Source organism: Canis lupus, chromosome 1, assembly GCF_003254725.2.
Source record: "Canis lupus dingo isolate Sandy chromosome 1, ASM325472v2, whole genome shotgun sequence".
In the NCBI taxonomy this organism is placed as follows: domain Eukaryota; kingdom Metazoa; phylum Chordata; class Mammalia; order Carnivora; family Canidae; genus Canis; species Canis lupus.
In genome coordinates this window covers 34,765,366-34,787,378 of record NC_064243.1, presented here as the reverse complement: position 1 = coordinate 34,787,378, position 22,013 = coordinate 34,765,366, and the positions used below count along the sequence as shown (strand labels likewise).

At 40.1% G+C, this 22,013-nt stretch overlaps 1 protein-coding gene across 14 annotated transcripts in view; it reads right to left on the bottom strand.

Moving 5' to 3' along the window:
• Positions 1-22,013, bottom strand: part of AIG1 (androgen induced 1) — a 240,202-nt gene that overhangs the window by 96,031 nt on the left and 122,158 nt on the right. The window lies entirely within an intron of this gene.

Sequence of the window (22,013 nt, the reverse complement as noted above, 5' to 3'; positions counted from 1 at the left end):
TTAATTGACCTCTAAAAGAAGACAATTGACAAAAGCAACAGGAATTGACCTCATGCAGTTTTTCAGAGCATAATTACTTTCTTGTCTTTTATGAGTGAGTACATTGTATGAAGAGATCATGAAAAGAAATCTTTTCTCTTTGAAAAGGCAATTTGCCTAGTGTTTTACTTTAACAGTAAGAAAAACTTTCAAAGTCCAGCTCTTCCTCTCTGTCTAGTGATGTGGTCCATACTCACTCTCTACCTTCCGCCTCCACCTCCATGAGGTTGGGCAGAGGTGTGTTTTTTGGGGGCAATTTTGTAGTTTTCAGAACATCCTCACTGGCACTCAAGCACCATGGACAGATGCCAGACATCTAGCTTCTCAGAAGTACCTAATCAAAATGCAGATCTTTTTTTTTAAAGTAAAAAAGAAAGAAAAAAAAGCCTTTTCTAATGATTTACTAACTTGGTAAACTATAAACATGATAGAGAAAAACCAGCACTTATTCACATCTTGGTGGTTCCTCAACTACATAAGCCAGGTTCATTTGCCCTTCCTCTCTTTTATCTCATCAAACCACCAACCATTCCCAAATTTCCTAAACTGTAATTGCGGCAAAATGAATGAACCAAGGTCATGTAATCTGAGGACCTGGTTTTAAAATTTAAGAAACTGATTTTCAAATGATTTAGGAAATGGCTGCAGTGCCAGGCAGAGCCACCCCTACTGTCCATGCCCTGAGGTGACAGTCATCATTATCACTTCATGCTTCAGCTACTTTCTGGGCTTCAGAGACAAGTGGGTTGGATAGTGCCTGGAGTAGAGCCAGGTATGAGACTCATGGACACCTCTTCCATCAATCAACACCTCCCTCTGCTCATGGCCTCCAGTCTCGCTGTTTATTCCATATACATTTAAGTTACCATTATTTGGCTCAGGGGGATTAGTATAGGCTGAGAGCTCCCAGAGTATAAGAAAGAGGTGGCATAGCCAGCGTATTACTTTGAAAAAAATCACCATTTTATATTTTTATATTCATTTGTTCTACCTTAATGCATACAGATTTATTGATATGCTGTCTTTTCAATTAGAAATTAATGGAGCCAAAAGGAAGCTATGGCATAAAATGGTGGAAGAGATGCAAAGAAGAAGAAAGGGCCCCAGAAAGTAAGCGATCTTGAAAAAAATAAATCTAGGTAGCTTGTTTTCTGCCATAAAGGCAAAAACAAAGTAAAGAACTCAATTATTAGCAGATTATGGTGATAAAACAAGTAACCTATTTAAGGCTTTGGTCTTTTTAAAGAAGACACCTAGAAAAATCACTTTTTACCTCAAAGGAAGCTATGTAATCTAGAATTTAGGGGTATATGTATACCTTCCTGTCAAGGACAGATGGCTCATACACATGCATTTAGTCATGGCATGATGCTTGTCTACTACTTTGTAGTAGTTGCTGGAGGGCAAGGTCTATTTGACTGAAGAACTCACCAGGAGCTGCTTAGCCTTAGTCAAGGTGTCCACAGCCCAACCTTTTCTCTGTTACAAATGGATATTCTTTGTTCCCCTCCTACCTTCTCCTTAAAATTATCAAAAAGGCCCCCCAATGACACAAACTCATAAAACACTAAAAACTGACAGCTGTCTCCTAATTGCGAGTTTGTATGAAAGTTTCATTAAATGCAGAGAAACACAACAGATTGAGAAACACCGTCCCTGTTCTTTGCACTGCACCTCCCCAGTCAATCCTTCACACAGTTGTCAGCATAATCTTTCAAAAGTCCCAAATTTGATCTACATAAAATCTCTCAAAGGCATCAAAGGCTTCTGAATGCCTTCATGATTGAATTGCAACTCCCTAAGCTGGCATCTAAGACCTTCGTGCTCTGGTGTCTGACTGCATCTCCTTCATCTCCCACCAGTCTTTCATATACAGCTTGTGCTCTGGGCATATCAAAGAACTCTGTTTGTTTAGTATTCCAGACTTTTCCTGTGTCATTTATGTGTGTGCTGTCAAATACAGTAGCCACTAGACACAGGCAGCTATTGAGTACTTGGAATATGATTAATTTGAATTAACCCATGCTGTAAGTATAAATAAATGCCAGATTTTGCAGACAGTATAAAATAAAAAATGCAAAGTAACTCACTAGTAATTTAAAAATGTTGGTTAGCTTTTAAATGAGAATACTTAGGATTTGTTGAATTAAATAGAACATACTATTAAAACAGATTTCATCCGCTTCTTTCAACTTTTGTTTAATCTGGTCCACATTCGTGGTTTGCATGATATTTCCATTGGGCAGCACTGGTCTACAGTTCTGCTCGTGCTTCCTCAGTAAGAGGCCTCTTTTTGTTTCATATACTAAGATAGCTATTCCTCCTCCTATTAAGAGCCTCAGCGTCACTTCTGGGGAAGCTTTCCTAGTTGACTTCATGTCCTTCATATCTCTATTATAAAAAACATTAACATAATATCTATATTGTAGTCACCTTTTTAGGTGTTCGTCTCTTCCCTTAGATTGACTCCTTGAAGGTAAAAGCCCCTTCCCCATTATTTGTGCATGAAGCACTGCCATCCTACAAATGCTTGCTTAATTAACTAAATGCCATTTCAAACCTGAACATCAGTAGTATTCACTCATGTGTTAATATTTTAGTATTTGCTACACGTTGTGAGAGATATAAAATGTAATCCTTTGTATTTATATAGTATATTGACGTTTATGAACTACTATCATATCCCGTTACTTTCTTCAAAAATCTCTGTCAGGGAATCCCTGGGTGGCTCAGCAGTTTGGCGCCTGCCTTTGGCCCAGGGCGCAATCCTGTAGTCCCGGGATGGAGTCCCACTTCGGGCTCCCGGCATGGAGCCTGCTTCTCCCTCTGCCTGTGTCTCTGCCTCTCTCTCTCTCTATGTCTATCATGAATAAATAAATAAAATCTTTTAAAAAAATCTCTGTCAGAGTCAGGCTACTTATTTATATTCCTTTTTCAGACAAGGAATCTAAGTCCTGAAGAGTTTAAGTGACTTTCCCAAAGTCATGCAACATTAGAACCCAAGAATAGGAGGTGTGATGGTTAATTCCATATTCAAGAAGCAACAAATAGTTCTGAGTGGCTGAAATAACGAGTGTTAGACACAAAGTTGGAGACATGTTGAAGAGTCAAACTTTTTCCAGTTGGCTAACATTCTTCAATTTTTAGCATGTCCTTACCTTCTTTATGAGCTTTGCCACATCTAAAAGCAACCTGGACTACTAATTACTTAGTATTTTTAAAATAGATTCTATATTGACTCACTGACTTTATTTTTCATCCAAAGCAGTAGTATCAATGGTTTGAAATGTATGTATTGTTATTAAAATACATTATGATAGTATACTATTCTTATTAATGTGTAATATATTCCTTATATATGATATTTAAGATGTAATATGTTATATATTATAGTTATAATTATTTTAATATATGTTAAATTAAACAAGGAGGCCATTAGATTGAGTTGGTTCTAATGCCTAAGCTGAAGCTTATATAAGCAAACCAGAAGCTAAGCCTATAAATGACTCAAGTTTAAGAAATTGAAATGTAAGGACAAATAATTGAGAGTCAAAGAGGCTTTCCCAAATAAAGCAGCTCCTTAAGCTACAGCCAAATAATCTTCTTGTTTTGCTTCCATGTCTTCTCTATAGAAGTGTTGCCCTTAGCTCCTGTTTGTAGAGTGCTCCTAACCACTGCTGGCTTGGCACTGCCTGGTCCAGGTTGATGTTTGCTCAATTAAACTCTCACAATTTTAATATGATTCAGTTTATCTTTATATATATATATATATATATATATATATATATATATATATATATTTCCTAATAAACAATAAAATAAATATATTTTACTTATATAAATATATAACATATAAATAAATATAAAATAAATTCCACTAGGAATATCCATACCATCTGTAATGGACAGTGGGAATGCATTAAAGGATTTTAAACCTAGAAGTGACATAATGGGGTTTATATTTAGAATTCTAGAAACCAATCTCCTAAACTGAGGGAAAGGAAGGAAGGTGATGGGATGGCAACTCTAGTCAACAGTAAGTTAAGAGAAGATAAGTGAACTTGAACCACATTTTTAATTACCTTTAAATAAAAAAAGACACTACGGTCATGAAGTGCCATGTGGGGTCTAATGTGATGTCACTTCCTACCTCTGAATGATGAGGCTTTATAAATGGGGTAGGCTGCACATGAAATAGTGCCATATAAACCAGGAAAACTCTTCCTTGGCTATGGCCAAAGATCATTTTTCTGGAGGTCTAAATACCAGAAGCATCCAAAAAAATAGAATTATTATAAGAGAACTAAGAAAAAAAATTAAATGGCATTGGCCTGATCATTTTTGTGGAGAGTGGTTCCTGGAGATGATGTCATCTGCTGAAATAAGAATGATGAGTTGGTGTTTTCAATGGCTGAGTAATATTCATATATATATACATATATATGAATATATATGAATATATATATATATATATCAAATCAAACTCCAATAAAAACAAAAGAATGATGAGTTGGCAAGGTCATGGTGGTATAACTCATTTGACACACATGCTCAGTGACATCATTACATAATAAAATGTCTTTTTTCCAATTCTGAACAAGCTACATATATCTGTTTGTAATAGAACCCCAGAGAAGATGGAAAAGAGTTGACAGTGGGGTTGTGGGAAAGCTTTGCTGGGATTCCCAACTTGGGCAATATTAGCTGTAGACTGCTTCTTCTACAGAAACAGAAACCAGGAGGCTATGCAAGGGAAATTCAATTACACAATAAGCTGGTGTTGGCACCACAGTTATAACTTGAGTCTCTTCAGATTAATTGCTTTTTGCAAGGAAAGGTCTTCCAATGTGAGTGTAGTAAGTACAAACAGTTTCATGTGCTTTGTTCATATTGCAGGAAACAGAGCTGCTTTCTTCACAGTGTCTTACCGCCAAGTCCAAAGGCACTCCTGGAGTTAGGCCTTCCCTCTGCCAGAGGCACAGGACCCGCAGAGGGCCATATCCTGCTTCTTCTGGCTGGGAAAATCACAGCTCCTCCTTTTGGCCCCAATCTGGGTTTCTACCATGGTGTTGGTACGACCCAACTCTGCCAAAAAGATCTTGGCCAGGCATCCTTCAAGGAGATGTCTCATGTGGCCACAAAAGCAACTTTTGCCTTTTCCCAGGAATAAGAATTAAACTCTTAAATTGAGAGTGAGTTGGCGTTTTACACTTGACATCTTGAAAATGGAAAGAACATATTTTTCAAAAGCTAGCTAGCTCCACACCTACACAAAAAGGCAGATGAAGGTTACCTTAGTTTTCCTTGCTCTCCAGACCACACCTACCACTTTGGTGATACTCATTTTTTTATTGGTTTTGAATTTCTGGCAGTCCCCTGAGTCCAAAACCCCTTGTCTCCCTCATTCCTGTAAGTAAAGGAGATTCAGATCTCTATACTGGCTGGGTAGGTTCTCTTTCCTGCTCCTCAACTCTTCCCTCCTTCGTGGTGGCCTATGGCTCTTTGATGCTTCTGCCTTTCCATATACTCTCCTGGTTGGGCTGACAGGACACTTGCTCCATGCCACAGTACACTAGACATGGTGGTCATGGTGCCTGACACACACACAGTCCCTGCCGTGGCCACCATTGTACCCAGCTCCATTGAGCCCCATGCTTATATACAGCAGGCACTGAAGAGCATTTATTGACAGGCTGACTAACTGGCTATAGGTAAGAATCTTGTGTTCTGGGATCTGGGATGACAGCCCCTACCTCTGAGAAGTCTACTATCTTTGTTTAAGAATTGTAAATCAAAGACAGCAATTCAGACAGTTAATTGTCTTTCTTTAGGTTAGGATATTTCTGGAAATAGGATGCTTGGTGTCTTGCCCTGACATCTCAAGTTCCTTGAGAGGATGTGAAATCACTACCCTTCTATAATTCCATTAATATTTTAATGGTCATCTAAGTTAAGTGGTTTCTACATAACTGTCATAAAATTATGCAAATTCAGAGGCCCAAGCATTTCGAATTCAAGGAAAGTTAACTGCCTATATTTTCATTTTTGAAAACTCATACTCAGATAAAAGTCTTAGGTAAGCATATTCACAGCAGTTGACAGAATTATTTGAACAATTATTAATGTAAAGAAAATGATCTCTTGAATTAAAAGGTTACAGAGAATGAGCCCAAGAACTGTCATTTTAAGGTAAGATTGTGCAGGTGTGACTTTTTTCACTCTGCCAGAGCACTTTTGCAAGTCAAACAAGTGGATAAATACCAAAACAGAAGTCATAAAATTATGACTGAGTTCCTTGTTACCATCATTCCAAATGATCTCTTTGCAAACAAGGAGCTTCCTCTTAAACAGATTCTGAGCACAGATGTTCTCTTAAAAGAATCTGTATGTCTTATTGATTATAAAACAGTTACACAAACAAATAGACCAAAAGCACAAGTAGAGCCACATTACCCTAGAATACATACAAATTGCTTCTCAAATTGGGACAGAAGCAAGGAGAAAGCGGGACTAATTTGTTGCACACATTTCAGAGTTTGGAGAGAAGCAGTCAAGATTGTAAGTATTTTCCAACACCTGATTTTTTTAAAAGATTTTATTCATTTATTCATGAGAGACATACAGAGAGAGAGAGGCAGAGATACAGGCAGAGGGAGAGACAGGATCCATGCAGAGAGCCCAACGTGGGACTTGATCCTGGGACTCCAGGATCACACCCTGGGCTGAAGGCAGGTGCTAAACTGCTGAGCCACCCAGGCTGCCCCCAACACCTGATTTGTAATAGATGCCTGACTTACACTGTAGGCATGTGTCAAATTTGCTTCTTTGACCAAGATGTTTTTTAAAAAGTCATCAAATTATCTTGTCCTTTTGGGCAAACCAGGCTAAACAAATCAATGTAAAGAGTCAAGGGAAAGTTGTGTATAGTTTTGGAAACTCACTATCACTGACTTGATGGTTTTAATTTCCCAGTTTTTGTTTTAAATTTATTTTTATTTATTCATTAAAGACACAGAGAGAGAGAGAGAGAGACACAGAGAGACACAGAGAGAGAGAGAGATTGGCAGAGACACCGGCAGAGAGAGAAGCAGGATCTATGCAGGAAGCCTGATGTGGGACTCGATCCCAGGACTCTGGGATCACGCCCTGAGAAGGCAGATGCTCAACCTCGGAGCCACCCAGGAGTCCCTAATTTCCCAGTTCTTAAAAGAAGCAAAATAAGTGAGTATTGTTACCATGTATTTTTAGGAACTTTGGGCTGATTGAGGAAACTCTGGAGGTATTTAATTATTGGCAGGGCAAAAGTGACTTTCATTCAGTCATTCAATCATTCTACATTTACTAGCTCCCCTTATGTGCAAATTATCTGAAGCAGAAGCATAGACCAGATATATGTACTGCTTCCTCTCACCTCTCTTCTGCCTACTTGTGGGGTGTCTAAAACATAAAGCTGATTAACCACAGTACAAAACGGAGCGCCCCCTGAGCTACAGGATGTGCATGAGACATTGTAAGTAGAGTTCAGGAGGTAAAAGGAGAGCTTCTCACTGGGCAGATCGGGGAAGGCTTTTTGGAAGATGATGCACATCAGCCCGAAGGACAAAGTGGGTTTCAACAGTGGAGATAGAAAGGAAGGATGGAAGAGTCAAGCGGGAGTGCATAAGCAAAGGCACATGGGCAGCCAAGGAAGTTAGGGAAATGGTGGGGTTTGTTGAGAACCTACTATAGATAAAGGACAATGCTTGGAATTAAGCCTGAAAAAATAGATTGGACCTCATTAGGCAAAACTTTGAATGCTATGCTGGAGAATTTTAACTTTATTAAATGGGCAATAGGAAGTCATGAAAGGGTCTTGAGGCAAAGAATCGTTTAAGAGATGTACTTTCAGAATATTAACCTGACAAGAGCACATAGGATATATTAGAGGGAGAAATGGAAGGCAAGGAGCTCAACCAAGAGAAGGTTACTATCCTCCAAGTGACAGACTGAGGACAACTTTGGGCACCAGAGAGATGTAAATGAAGGGCAGATTCAGAAAACACTGAAGGTAAACATGGGAATGGCCAAAAGAAAGGGAGAGGGGACTAGTATTTATTGATGACATACTACACATGCTACTCCGAACACTAAATATATAGGATGGACACACGTCCTTTTCTTGCCATAGTCTGCTTATGCTCTTTCCTGTCCTTTCTTTTCTTTTTTCCTCCTTTCCTTTTCCTTTCTGTTTTCTTTTCTTTTCTTTGATCATGAGATGATTATTAACAATGGCTTCTTTCAATCTCAGTGTGTTCTGGTTTGGACAATACATTACACAATCCTATTTTGTATACTCTTCTTCTTTGCTTCCTCAAAACAATCCTCCAATTTACACCTGAAGAAGCTGAACATCTAGAAGTCGCCTCATATCACGTGGCCAGTAGGTGGCAAAGCCTGGATTTGAATCCAGACCTACATTCTGAAACCCGTGAGATTTCTACTATACCTGGTTTCCTACCCCCAACTTGCGACATCTTGTGGTGGGCACAGAGAGGGGGAGGTTCATTAAAAGAAACAGAAATGTTGGAGATAATCAGGTTAGGGTCCATGATGGCTGGTTCTGGTTTGCATGTGTGGTCTGTAAGATCATTAGGGCGCTGGAAAGATTATAGAAGTAGCTTGAGATATTGGCTGAAACTTGGGAGCAAAATCACTCTAGCTACAGATTTGTGAGTTTTCCAAACCAACAGATGCAGGACCTTGGGATTGAATGATGTGGCCATGCTTCAGACTGCAGGACAAAGTTCAGAGCTCAGATGCCTGCAGTGGCTGAGCAGGTCACAGGCATGAGTGAAGGGGCACGTGTGAGACATTCCAGAGTTGCAGGAGGATTATTTTCATTCCTCCCAGAAATTATTTGCAATTTTGGATAGAAACAATATAGGCATTTAAATATAGTCTATTTTTTAGTATACGTGCCGAAGTGAGCACAGTATAGTCTATTTTTTAAATGGTAGTCTATTTCTTAATTTAAAGCTGGTGGGATCCCTGGGTGGCGCAGCGGTTTGGCGCCTGCCTTTGGCCCAGGGCGCGATCCTGGAGACCCGGGATCGAATCCCACGTCAGGCTCCCAGTGCATGGAGCCTGCTTCTCCCTCTGCCTGTGTCTCTGCCTCTCTCTCTCTCTCTCTGTGTGACTATCATAAATAAATAAAAATTAAAAAAATATATAAAAAAATAAAGCTGGTAATTAGAGTAATTTCCAGTATTTAAAAAAATCAAAATTTATGTATTTATAAAGTTATTCTGTTAACAATAAGACTAATGAATAGAACAGAAAATTATAGAGTCATTCAACTTTTGTCCTTTTTTTTTTTTCCCTAGGAGAGGTCTCAAATAAGAATTTTTTTAAGGTACAATTAGTTCTTATCAGAAGCACTAGCTACATGCAAGTATATTAAAACAAATTGCAGTGCATTTTTGCTGACCTAAACAACGGCCAAATAATTCAGACACCATTGCCAGAAGCATGTCGATGAGGGCAGGGTTGGCAGGGTAGGGGAGAGGAAGCTGGGAGAGGGGAGGTGGAGAACATTTCATAAAGCAATATGCCCAAGTTTCAAATTTACATACCAGCTTATGTACCTTAGGAAAAATTTTAATTTATTTACAAGAAATAATTACTCCTCTCACCGTTGCTTCACACTTTCAAATTCAAAAGTAAGAAGTGCATGTAAACTTCATGGGCTTACACACCAGTGGTTCTCAAACTTTTAAGTGTTAGATCTACTTGGACTTCTTTACTGGAGGACTCATTACATCACAGATGGCAGGGCCACCTCTCAGGACTTTCTGATTCCCTAGGTCTGGGATGGGTTGTGAGAGTTTGTATACTTAACTAGTTCCCAACGATGCTAGTGTTTCTGGTCCGGGAACCACACTTTGAGAACCTCTGTTCTACACACCAGTGGGCATGCTAGACAGGGGCTGGCTGGCTTCTGCGTTTTTCAGAATTACCGTGGAGCAAAAACATCCACTAAGGCGCTGTTTCTCATGGCACTCTGGAAAATGATTCAACGACATGGCTTGGAAAAGACATCCAACTTTTTGCCTCATTGTCTGTGTTCTGAATCCAACCTAGTTTAATATTTTGGAAAATGTTACCCTTTTCTGTACCGAGCAAAGTAAATATTTTGTCAGTTGTTAAGGATGAGCTGCAGAGTAAGACCTAAAGATGTATCCAAATTCAGCAGGAAAGCTTGGAGCTGCTTTGGAACTTTTTCCAGATTGTGATTTGTAATGTATTTCAGAAGCCAGCAGAAATACCAACCACTCGATCTATTAAGAAAAGGCTGAATGAACCTTTTCACAGCACATTTTTTTTTTTCCACACCAACTCTCATTACGCTTGGCAAAGAAAAGAGAAAGAAGAGAAAAAATGCTTTTCTGTCCATAGGATTTCATCCGAGTATTGTTCTCACATAAAGAACTCAGCAGCAAAGAGTTTTAGAATTGGCAGAAATTTTTAACAATCCCTTTTTGACAATTAAAACAACTAAGGCCCAAGGAAGGTAAGTCATTTGCCTGAGGACCAGACAGTGGAGGAGCTGGAGCTGGAATGAAGCTCAAAGGCTCTTGGCTCCTGGGCCAGCAATTTCCTCACCACAACACACCTCCCATGCAGTAGAATCCTAAGAGACTCATTTTAAAAATAAACAAAAAAACAAATCCTACCAATAGTGTATTTCATGCTGTGCTTTACCCTAAGCCACTTGGGTATAGGTGGCTTTGCATACCAGTGACAATGCTGGGGAGCGGATAGGAGAGGTCCTGAAGGGCACTTTTCTCATCTTCCTTGCTCGGCATTTCCTGAATCATCTTCCACTGCAGTGATTTGAGTTTTTAATATGATGGGTTGGCGGAGATGGTACAGACACAAGCCTCATTATGGTAAGAAAGATAAGCCCCATATTTTGACATAGAAATATGTGGGGAAGACTTAGAGCGGGCAAAGGGTCTTAGAGATCATCAGGTTCACACATCTCACAAACAGATGAGGAAACTGGTTCTCAGGACCCTAGGAACTTGCCGGGTTTTCAATCTATTCAATGGCAGAGCTCCTGCCTGACCACAGATCTCTTGCCCTGCAGCACATTGCCACTTGGACCTTATCATCTTATGTACTATAGTAGAGTATGTTAATTTAAGCCAGAAAGATGCATGCTTCACTGTGAGTCTAGATCCCAAAATACTGAATCTATTCAGTATTTATAAAGAAATATGGTGATAATAACAGCTAACATTTCTTGACCACAACTCTATGCCAGGCACTGTCCTAAGTGCTTTACATAAACTATGCATCTAATCCATCATATCACTGAAGAAGATAGAATACCATAAGGTAGGAAATGGAAATTAAGGATGAAGTGAAATAATGAATGTGAAGCACTCAGAAGGCCTGTGCCATTTTTCCAGGATATGCCATTGTCTATTAAATGTGATAATATAACCCACATTTTTCTCTATTTCTTCAGGTGGATCTAGAAAAAAGTGGATCTAGATAAAAGTTATGAGCCACATGAGATTCAAACACAGGTAATATCCTTGGGAACTAGTTGCCACCAGCAGAGACCACAGAAACCACAGTGTAACTTGGATGAAAATGCCCTCAAAGGTCAACAGCTAAAGGCAGAGACCACAAAAGAACTGAATTAAACAGGTTTGTTCTGGGTCTTAGTTTCAATGAATTCAGGGGGTTTATGAGATTTCTCATCAGCCGTTATCACACCCAAGTTAGAGGGGAAAGTGAATGTAGTATGAAGATGTCTTTCACATGAAGGCAGTTTGCAAAAGCAAAACTGATCATTCAAAGCCAGTGGTGAGGACCCAATTTCCTTAATAAGAATGCACAGATCTGGGAATCCCCGGGTGGCTCAGTGGTTTAGCGCCTGCCTTCGGCCCAGGGAGTGATCCTGGAGTATTGGGATCGAGTCCCACATCAGGCTCCTTCCATGGAGCCTGCTTCTCCCTCTGCCTGTGTCTCTGCCTCCCTCCCTCTCTCTCTCTCTCTGTCTGTCTTTCATGAATAAATAAATAAAATCTTTTTTTAAAAAAAGAATGCAGATCTACTGGTGAAGGAAAAGAATATCACCCCCAATTAAGATGAAACAACAGTACTACTCATTACAGTAACCAAGGAAGGTGAGTTGCCTTATAAATTGACCACTTGGGAATGTGTGACTTACCAGGACTGGGACACTGGCAAGAAACTGGGGAAATCCAGACAGAATCCACCCTGCTGCTGCTCACTGCCTCTCATGCCTGGCAGCTGGGAAGGATTCATTCTGTTTTGTTACAGAGGGATAAACTAGGATTAATGAGTAGAAAAGACTCATGAAGGTAAATTTTGGCTCAAGAGAACGCTTCTTAGAAATTAGACCATCCAACAATGACTGTGCTGCCAGCTGAGGTGGTGTGTGCTCTGTCGGTGGTCAAGGAGAAGTCCTGGGAACACTCAGAGTGCAATTATTGGCATCATAATTTTCATTATTGTTTTAGTCATTATCTAGTGGCATTCCACCAGGTAGATATGGGCACAGATTAGTGTCGAAATGGCTTCACCAAGAGAGGCCAAATAAGTTGCTTTTCAGTTAAACTTGAATTTGAAGGAAGGTTCTAACATTTACCAATTATATTATTTACAGCTGGTAATTAAACCTCTCTGAGCCTTCCTCAGTTTCCTGGTCTGTACAACAGAGATTACAATAAGTACCTCTCCTGTTCATTTATTCATTTGCCCCATACTTACAAGGCACCTACTGTGGGCCAGGCACTTTTCTAGGTGTTGGGGATTTGGTGATGAACAAGATAGATAAGATCTCCATCGGGTTCACATTTCAGTGTGTGCAGAGAGTCAGAAACTATACAACTAAAGATAAATACAAGCTAACAAGCTGATTAAATACTTATGAATGTAGTAATACACATTGTGAATTAAATAAGACAGGATGTCCAAGATATCTTTAGTTACAATGGTCAAAGAAAACTGCTCCTAGACTTGGTATACAGGATGCCTGGATGGCTCAGTGGTTGAGCATTTGACTTTGGCTCAGGGCATGATCCCGGGATCTGGGATTGAGTCCTGCATCTGGCTCCTTCTCCCTCTGCTTATGTTTCTCTCTCTCTCATGAATAAATAAATCTTTATTATTATTAGTCAGGTGTTTTTTTAAAGATTGATTGATTGATTCCTGAGACACACACACACACACACACACACACACACACACACAGAGGCAGAGACACACACAGGCAGAGGGAGAAGCAGGCTCCAAGCAGGGAGCCCAATGTGGGACCCTATCCCGGGACTCCAGGATCACACCCTGGGCCGAAGGCAGGTGCCAGACTGCTGAGTCACCCAGGGATCCCCATAAATAAATCTTTAAAAAGAAAAAGGAATGTGATCTACTATAGAATTGGAATAGAATAGGTTCTATATTGGAACCTAAAATAAGAGAAGAAGCCCTTTGACCCCACCAAGCTATACTAGTGGGTTGGGGTGAGTAGTTCCAGATGAGGTTGATGATGAGGATTAAAGGGGGTAATGTTGGGTGATCTGCCCTGCAGTTCATGTCACACAGGAAACACTCACATTATTCCTACTAAGATAATTCCATGATATATTGATGACCTTGTGTAGTCAGGGCAGATAGGGGCATCCCTTCTCCATTCTTGGACATCCCCAAATGCCTGAACCTCCTCACTCTGCTAATCTCGTTACTCTACTAATACCCAGTCCAACACTAGCAAAATTTGAGTTTGAACCACTGGAGCGTACAGACTTTCAGAGCTGGAAAAGATCTCCGTCTGTGCATATGTCAATGAACACATCATGATAATGGGTAATCTAAGGGCTCTTTGTAGTAGCCTCTGAAGCCCTCCAAAATGAGAGATTGGGGTGGTTAAGAGGACGGGACTCTAGGCCTCCTGCTATTACTTCAACCAGAAGAATTCTACAAGTGTCTGTTTTATATTTTATTTTTCACTTGAAAACTGAGTTGTTTTGCAAAGATAGCCCTCCAGTTTGAAAATTATCATTTGAGTCTAGTTTTATAGGTAAGGAAACTGAGTTTCAAAGAGGTAAAATGACACAATCGAGGTCATTCAGCTGGTTTGTGGCCAGTTGGGACTAGGACCTGTCTCCTCACTTCTGATTTAATAATTTATCCATCTGTTTTACTAAATAAAAGACCTATACTCATCTTTATAGGTATGGAATTTGTTACTGTTCAACTTTATGTGAAACAATCCCCTTTAATAAAAATATGTATCTGAGTTCTGATGCTTTGGGAAACAACCCTTCTATTTAATTAATTTTGAACAACAAATGCAGGTCCTGTTTTCAGGATCTAGAGCTCACAGAGGTTTCCTCGGAAAGAAAATATGTTTCAGTTAGAGTCTAGAAGCAACATTTGAGGTAATAGGATTAGGGAAGAAATTTCTAAAAACAATTTTTTTAGAAGTTGAATTAGTCTTTCCTACCTGAAGGAAAACTAAAGCTAAAAATTGGTGATCTACACTGATTGGTGTAGTTCACTAGAGAATTGATGCAGTTAACTAAAGTGAACTATGGAGTCGAGAGTCAGAAAGTAGCGGAGGCTTAGAAAAACTACAAAAGACTTGATTTGCACAACACTGAGTGAACAAGGATGCCCAATTTTAGGAATCACTACCTTTGATAGTGGGAACAGCTTATGTTCTATTTAGACTCAAGTTCTGGAGAAGAGGGGGGCCTCTTGGCTACTTTAAAACATCAGAAGCAGGTTTAGAAGACAGAAATAGGCAAAGATACGTAAAGACATGTCAAACACCTGCTTCCAGGACAGGCAGGAGAGTTAGGTCAAATAGAGGCAAGTTTCCTAGGAGAGTAACAATGGGGAACTTATGATACTTTTTTCTATTTTGGACCATCAGAGCACCACCGTCATGAAGGATGAGGTCATTTAAAGTGTTTCCTGGATTAGATGACAGTAGTTAAAGAATAAGTTGTCCTCTTTTGGTCAGTTAATGCTGGCAGCTAAAGCAAGGAAATAGGAGCATTTTCACAAGGTCGCAAATCTTTAGAGCTCAAGGTTCTCTCAGAAGAAGGCTAACAGTTTTCTCTTCAAAGGAGAGTAAAGGTGTTCCAAAAAACTCTACAGCTAGATGGAAAAATAACCCAAATGAGGACAATACTAGCAGTAAGTGTAAGTTACTATCTTGGGTCTCCATAGACTTCATTCAAACTGCTAAAGAAAAGTAAATTCACAAGTGAGAGAATGCAATTAGTGGACACAAATGAGAAAACATTCACACTAAAATCACAATGAGATGCTGGACTTCCTTCTATTGCATGAGTGCTGACAAGGGTGTAGTGAGGCTGGTGACCTCATGCATTGCAGGAGAGTGGTATAAATCGATACAGCCCTTCCAGAAAGAAAGCAATTTGGCAACATGTCTTGAGCTATAAACATGGTCATACCACATGACCAGTAACCCCACTTGTGAGAATCCATCTTAAATAAAAATACATGAAAAGCTATATCCATAAAGATGTTTGTTGGAATAGTGTTTAAAATATTACAAAGTTAGAATGGGCAAAGAATTTCAGTTCAATTCAGCACATGGTAATTGAATACCTACCAGTAGCTGGGCATAATAAAGAAGAGTTCTTTCTTTCAATAATTCATAATCACAACTTAATGCCTGTACTCTTTTCAATATTATGCCACCATTGGGAAGGAGGTTATAAAGACACTGAGATTATAATGTGTGCAATATATTAAATTTAAAAAGCTGTATACAAACAATGTATTTACTGTAATGTTTAGAGGATAAAAGCAAATGAAAAAGCCCTGAACCAAATAAACCAAAATGGTAACAATGGAATCATGAGTCACGTTTTATCTTTATTTTTCTATAATGTTGGTTATATTATCTTTAAGATAAAGAACAATAATAAAAAGGAGAAGAGACACAGAGAAAAATAAAGCAATGATTGAATAAAGATGAAGATTAAGGAGGAAAGTACCAAGCACACTTAAGAATTTTTATTTATTTAAAAATTGCTTTTAGGTGTATATCTTTAGTCATTGATTAGGACTAAGGACTTGTTAATTTTATGAAGTATTTTATTTTAGTAATATTTTATGAACTATTTTATTTTATTGAACCCCACTCAATGGAGACATTCAGAATCCCACATAAATAAGTTCCTCTGGGGCAAGAGGTTAGGAAATGCTGCTACCTAAACATGATAGGCTAACATTCACTCCAAAGGCTTGGTCTTGAAGAACAGGCAAGATTCTGGTGTCCTAACCAAGACAGGAAAAGTGGCTTCTCCTGGCAAGCACCTTCCTGCAGGTAATGGAGCAGCATCACCTCTTCAGGAAGGAGGAGAAGTCATATCCAAAGGCAAGGGAGGCCCATGGGGGCAGGGATTTCTAGGTATTCTGAGTCCCCCAAATTAACTGCTCCAATTCCCTGGGCCCTGCTCTTTCCAGGACACCTGAAGACACTGCACATTCAACTAACATTATAATTTAAAATCCCACAGGACTGAGGCAGCTGGGTGGCTCTGTGGGTTATGCCTGGGACACTTGATTTCACAGCTCAGGTCGTGATCTCAGGGTCATGAATGGAGCCTCGCCTCCGGTTCTGTCTGTGCTGGGAGCCTGCTTAAGATTCTCTCTCCCTCTCCTGCCCTTCCTCCCCCTGCTCTCTCTTTCTCTCCCTCTCTCTCAAAACAAACAAAAATTCCACAGGATTAAATTTTGCAGGATTTAAATTTTTTATTAAAATAATTCTGAGACCACATAAAAGAATTTTTTTATATGACCATTCTTGGATTTTTCTTGTACCTTGAACCTGGTGTATGTGGTTTTGAGCTCCTCACTCTATTTCTCACCATAGGGGCCTTGACTATCTCATATCCTTTCCCGTCTTCGATGGCAGTGGTAATCCAAAACCTTGCCCTCTCTCCATGAGCAGTTGATGCTAGATGAACACAGATGCATTTAATTAAGTCATTCACCACTGGGCGCCATGAGCTGTTAGAATCACATTCTGGATATCAAATAGGACTTTGCACTCTACCTAATCTAGGTCAGAGAATCAATTCCTGATTTCTTCATATTTCCCCGAGAGTCTGTTTTCTGAAAACCCACTCCCAGAGTCAATTTCCATATCAAGGATAGTTCTTGGGGATCCCTGGGTGGCGCAGCGGTTTAGCGCCTGCCTTTGGCCCAGGGCGGGATCCTGGAGACCCGGGATCGAATCCCACATCGGGCTCCTGGTACATAGAGCCTGCTTCTCCCTCTGTCTCTGTCTCTGCCTCTCTCTCTCTCTCTGTGTGCCTATCATAAATAAATAAAAAAATTAAAAAAAAAAGGATAGTTCTTGGTTATAGGCAACAGAAACTGATCTGATCATAGTTTACCCAACAACAACCACCTCCGCCCTCCACACACACACAATATTTGGAAGGACACCCAGGGCTCATAGAACTAAATGGAGTCTGAAAGATCAGGCTTATAAATTACCAGGAACAAGAGCTCTAGTGGCGTTGGTTGTGGAAACCAAGCAAAATCTCACTAACAAGCTGGTTCAAGTTCTCTGTTAGAAAGAAATTATGGAAAATAGTGAAAAGAGTAAAAAGATCTTATTCTTATGTGTGTGGTATGGGTAATGAGAAAATCCACCATTGACCTAATTGTGATTTTTATCATTATTTGTGTAACCTTGCATTCTATACTTCTGAGCCTTAATAACACCCTCTGTAAAATGAATAACCAAGTGAGAGCCTGTTTAACTATGGCTCCCTTCTAACTTTCATGATCCTTGAGTTTATACCAACAGTGGGAACCAGTCTACGACTCCTTCTCTCCCGCTCCTAGGCATCTGGGGAGGACGTGCTAAGGAAGTACAGGCCACTTCTGTTAAAACCCTGATATGGCCACAGAATCCTTCTCAACACAGAGCTCCAGATAGCTACTAGCCATCAGCTGGAGTTTGCATAGAACGGGAAATCAATTTGCCATTCCCTGTCTGTACTATATTGTTCTGCTTTCACAGGATGAGCTGAACCAGAAAAGCCAAGATATCCTAAGAGCATCAGGCAAAGTCTTTGCTGAAAAGAATCCTAAAGACTAGCTCGTGCCCTGCTGCTAAACATCAGTTCAGCTTGTAAAATCTCCCTGGTAACACAATACAATACGGTATCATCCAGTCAGCCTGGAAGTTTTATCATATAATTCAAACACCTTTGGGGAGCTCTCAGCGTGGTATTCTTCATTCAGTTCTTACAAACCATGTTTTTTTTTGTCCAGTCTCCTTGTCCACACACCTGACGACTGTTCCATTTATATTCTGCTGGAATCCTCCAAACTGAGCATAATAGAACTGAGGGAAACCTAGAAAAGCCCTGGGTCTGATTCACTTGGTCTTCATAATCAAAAGAGTCTGGAAACAGAAATGTCAGAACTTTGTAAAATTCAATCAGGATAAAGTAAGGGAGAAATGGTCTACTGTTTCAAAATGAAGCAGGAGCCTTGATAATTTTTCTCTTCCAAATCAGAAGATTCATCTCACCAAGTAAGAGGCATTAATTAGGGTTAGATTGTTGAGTCACAAAGACTGGACATCTCCGTGCCTTGGAACAGGGATACATAAGTGGCAGCCCATAGGCTCAATCCAGCCCACCACCTATTTTTGTATATTGAAATTTTTTTTTAACACAGTCACTTGAGTGCATGTGTTGTCTGTGGCTGCCTCTACAATGAAACAGCAGGGCAGAGCAGTTGAGACAGAGATGATATGGCCTACAGAGACTAAAAGGCTTATTAACTAGCTCTTTGTTAAACAACTTCATAATTTATTTGTAACTTGTAAGTCTGTAAGTTGTTAACTGCTGCCTTCCAGTGTCAATGTAGTTCTCTCACATCAATAAGCCCAGAGGTCAGCAACAGAGGAGTTAAGAAGAGAAGGGACTCCTTTTGTCTCTCTGCTTTGACATCCTTGCACACGGCTTTCCTCATCAAGACCACCTTATGGTCCAGAATGGCTTCTGAGACTCTCATTTCCATTTCTAAGATGTAGGCTAGAAGAAAGAGGAAAAAATAGAAAGGTAAAGGGCAGGGGGATCCTCCTGATGACCCCTGAATCAACAGCCTTCCTGGAGTTCCACAGAACATTTCCATTTCCATTTTATTTGGCAGAACTTAGCCATCTGCCCTATCTAGCTGCAAAGGAGACTGGGAAATAAAGATTTAAAAAAGTTTTTTTTGGTGGCCATGTGCCCAGCTAAAAATAAGTCTATTATTTTGGAGAAAAAAGAGTGTGCACTGAGTTAACAGGTAGTAGTCTTGGCTACAAGACACTAGTAAAATCACCTGTAGCAGATTTACAGGTAATTGATAACCTTGTTCCATTTGGGGGTGGAAGTTTTTGAAGAATGAAGATTTTGTATTCTGGCATTATAAATAGTGCTTCTTTTGTCTTATGTTTAATCACTTGATATATATATTAGTTAATTAATATCATTGATTGCTTTAGTTCATTCTGGCTCCTTTTTTTTAAGATATTATTTATTAATGAGACACACACACACACACACACACACACACACACACAGTGGCAGAGACACAGGCAGAGGGAGAAGCAGGCTCCATACAGGGAGCCTGACATGGGACTCGATCCCGGGTCTCTAGGATCAGGCCCTGGGCTGAAGGCAGCGCTAAACCACTGAGCCACTTGGGCTGCCCCAGGCTCCTTTTTAAAAAAAGATTATTTATTTATTTCAGAGTAGGGGGAGCAGCAGAGGGAGAAAATCTTCAAGCTGACTTCTCACTGAGCATGGATCCTGAGGCAGGGCTCCATCTCATGACCCATGAGATCATGACCTGAGCTGAAACCAAGTCAGATGCTTAAATGACTGCGCTTCCCAGGTGCTCCCATTAGGATTCCTTTAATAAAAGTATCAAAAGTATCAAAACAGGGGACCATTGCACACAAAAGGCCCCTCTTGTCTCAGGCATACCCACTTAAAGCTCTTCTACATTCAAAAAGTATCATACTTTAAAAAAGTATTGAGCATTGGGAGGTTTAAACAACGAACACTTATTTCTCACAGTTCTGGAGTCTAGAAATCCAAGACCAAGGTACCAGAAAATTTATGTGTCTGTTGAGGACCTGGTTCCTGGTTCATAGCCAGCCTTCTTCACACTGGCTTCTTCTCATGTGGTAGAAAGAGAGTAAGAGAGTTCTTTGGGGTCTCTTTTATAAGAGCACAAATCCAATTCATGGGGGCCCCACTCTCATAGCCTTATCACCCCCAAGGGCTCCACTTCCTTCTACCATTGCCTCTTGGGTTAAGATTTCAACACATGCAGGCTCCATGCAGGAGCCTCTCCCTCTTCCTGTGTCTCTGCCTCTCTCTCTCTCTCTGTCTCTCATGAATAAATAAATAAAATCTTAAAAAAAAAAAGATTTCAACACACGAATTTGGGGGGAACACAAACATTTAGTCCATCGCAGTAACTGGCTGATTCACTCATACAACAAGACCTTCTGAGGACCTACACTTTTTCAGGCATGGTGTGAGGCAAAGGCCAAGTGCAATGACTCCTAGTCCCTGTACTCAAGGAGTCTGAGTCAACTAGAGAGAGAGGAAGCCCATAGATAACAGCCTTTCAGGGAGAGAAGACTCCTCGGGAAGCTGGTACTGGCCCACCATGGAAAGCACACAGGAAGGTCTTAAGACTTGCACTAAATGCCATGGAACTAGATGGAAGTACTTTGTAGGGTGATGAACTAGGAGCAAGGGCATTCCAATATGAGGGAGTAGCACTGTAAAGAAATGAAGAGAAGAGAGAGTGGATGTATAGCCTGGGTGAGCACAGGGTGTGCCAGAAGGGGGGGGCCAAGAGATCATCTAGAGAGGTGGGCATGGATCACTTCTAGAACACAGGGGACCATTGAACACAAAAGGCATGAGTTTCCCCTGGATGGTGATGAGTAGGCACTGAGGGGGTACCACTTAGGAGAGGGACAAGACCAATCTGTGTTTCATAAGGATCATTCTGGTCATAGTGAGAACCGATTGAGGTGGACTGGGGGGTAGGAAGACAGCAGGAGTCTTCCATTCACCCCTTGTCATGTATTTTGCAATTGTGTTTAAGTATGATCTCATATCGTAGTAGAAGATCCATCTACCCAATGCTACTTAAGCAATAAAATGGATAAAAAGAACCTATATTCCATTTAATCTTCTCATTCTGTGAAGCCCCAACTTACGTGGGAGGTAACGGGGGCTCAGAAAAGTGAAGTGGCTACAATCTCACAGCTAGTGAGTGGCAAAGTGGGGCTTGCATTAAGGTTTTCTGATCCCAAGTCCAGTACTCTTTTTAACAGCATGTTGAGAGCAACAAGCATTCCAGACTCAACCTGTCACCCCTAAATCCAGTCCAGGCAGTACTATTTGCATATCTTGGCAGTAACATATCTTAGTGGCTTTAAATGTAGGAAAACACGGAGGCATTTCCCGTCAGTCACTTTATGAGGCAAGATATCAAGAGTATTTTATTAGGCTTTGGCAAATATTCTTAATAGGAAAAATCAACCATATATTTTATTATTCTTTTGTTCGGTGCTGTGGCAATTATTCAAACGCTATGTTTCTCTACGATTCCAACTTTCTATTTGATTACAGTCCATCTTTCATCATTTATGTGGGGAGTAATAAGAATTCTCAAAATAGACTTGTTTCAAGTTTCAAATCAACTAAATTAAGTAATATTTTTACTTTTTAATTGCTCTTACAGATTTCTGTCTTCTCAGAAAGAACTTTCCAGATATCTGTTCCCTCCCATGACCTCCATGTTTGAGTTAGAGGTTGCCCCTCATTTATTCTGCTATCCTATATTCTGTCAAAACACTTAAAAACCTGCACTGTGATTGTTAG